Source organism: Amblyomma americanum, chromosome 1, assembly GCF_052857255.1.
Source record: "Amblyomma americanum isolate KBUSLIRL-KWMA chromosome 1, ASM5285725v1, whole genome shotgun sequence".
Classification (NCBI taxonomy): domain Eukaryota; kingdom Metazoa; phylum Arthropoda; class Arachnida; order Ixodida; family Ixodidae; genus Amblyomma; species Amblyomma americanum.
In genome coordinates, this window is record NC_135497.1 from 109,707,273 (window position 1) to 109,709,298 (window position 2,026).

General features: G+C 51.7%; 1 non-coding gene across 1 annotated transcript; it reads left to right on the top strand.

Moving 5' to 3' along the window:
- Window positions 1–1,593: 1,593 nt before the first annotated feature.
- Window positions 1,594–1,665, top strand: TRNAS-ACU (transfer RNA serine (anticodon ACU)). Its single transcript has one exon. It is a non-coding gene; the product is annotated as a tRNA-Ser (tRNA).
- Window positions 1,666–2,026: the final 361 nt, after the last annotated feature.

Here is a 2,026-nt window from a genome sequence, read left to right on the forward strand (position 1 = left end):
TGAGTTCAAGGAGGGTAATATAGGCTGCATTCGGAAGGCTCGCCAGAAGTTTGACGGTGACCCTGTCCCGGCCCGTTGCAGTACCGCGTTTCATTTTGGCTAGGGCCTCCAAATCATGGAGATTGAAGGGTGCGTCCAGCTCCAGATTTGTTTGGCTTATGTATGAGCATTGAGAAAGGCGAGGGTCCACCGTGGTACAGAGATATCTGTCACACAATTTTCGGACCAGTTGTGTTGTAGTATCGGGAAAGTTATGCATTGGAGGTTGGAGATGCCGCGGCGTTTCTACACGCGTTTGATTGGGGTCAATAAGTGCACGAAACATACGCCAGGTGTTGCGGCCAGACATCTGGTGCGCAGCAGTGTTGCATCGATCCACCCAGTTAGTGCCGCTTAACTGAGCTGCATGGTCGGCAGCCTTGTGGGCGAGTTAAAGAATGTGGTGTCTGAGTTTCTTGTGTTTCTGCTTTTTCCATCGTTTGGTGAGACTGCTGCGGGCGTCCCAAATATGGAGAAGATGGTTGGCTACTTCGGAGGAGGAACCAGTGAGCTGAATGCATTGTTCGTTTTTGCGGAGGGTTGTCATTAGCGAGGCCACCCATTCTTGATATCCCGAGCGAACAATGTCGACAGAGGGAAGTGTCGAGCTGAACTTAGTCCAATCGGGAATATGTGCGGCGTTTAAGGGGCCGTGTGTAAATGGTCGTGTTAATGATGTAGTGGTCACTGCCAAGGGTTTCTTGGGCGTTAAGCCAGTCTGCGTGCCGAATATTGCTTGTAAGGGTCAAATCTGGGCATGTATCCTTGGTTAGTGAGTTGCCCACGCGAGTGGGGTTGGCCGGATCGGTATGGAGGGTTACACCGAGTGTCGAAATTAGCTCCGCCAATTTTCTGCCTCGGGGTTCCTCCCTAAGGAAGCCCCATTGCCGACATGGAGCGTTGAAATCTCCAACAATGAGTAGGGCGTCGCGTCCAGCCACACGCATTGCTTCTGTAAAGAGCTTAGAAAAAGTTACGTCTTTAATTTTTGGGCGCAGTATATATTAAGCCCACGAATCGAGGGGTCTTTGCTCCGCAAAGGTAAGACCGTGACCATGACATGGGAATATTCGGGGGTCGATGGGAGGGTGACCTCTTGTGCTGTGTAGTCTTTGTGAACTAGGATGCAGGTTTCTGTGTCCCTCTGGAAAGTCTGATAATTAGTGAGTTTGGTGTTGGCTCCGGGCTCCTGAAGGGCGACCACGGCCACGAGGAACTCAAGGGTTTCAAGGTAAAGGCGAAAGTGGGCTCGCTTCTGCCGATCCTTGAAACCCCTGCAATTCCACTGGGTTACTGTGAAGGGATGTGTTTTTGTCGATTCTCGAGATCTAGATTGGGGGCCATGATCAGAGGCTGAGGGGGCGAAGGATGCTGCTGTGTTAAGAAGGTTCGATCCACTGCAGCCCGAAGCCATGCGGATGGCGCATTTCTCGTTATCGGGATCGACAATACGACGAGAGAGTTTTGTGGGGCGTGTGGGAAACCTACGGGGTCCTGCACGTATAGAGAGACGTGGGTGTTCGAGAATCCATTTTGGGGTTAAGACTGATCCCCGCCGCGGTGGCTCAGTGGTTAGGGCGCTCGACTACTGATCCGGAGTTCCCGGGTTCGAACCCGGCCGCGGCGGCTGCGTTTTTATGGAGGAAAAACGCTAAGGCGCCCGTGTGCTGTGCGATGTCAGTGCACGTTAAAGATCCCCAGGTGGTCGAAACTATTCCGGAGCCCTCCACTACGGCACCTCTCTCTTCCTTTCTTCTTTCACTCCCTCCTTTACCCTTCCCTTACGGCGCTGTTCAGGTGTCCATTGATATATGAGACAGATACTGCGCCATTTCCTTTCCCCCCCCAAAACCATTTATTTATTAAGACTGATACCGAACGCGTGATGCGGGCAGTTATGCTATCCATATAGGCGGAAAAGGCAGCATTTATGAGTTTTCTTTCCTACCAACATTCAGGTTGTCTATAGTCTGTCATCCTTGTGTGA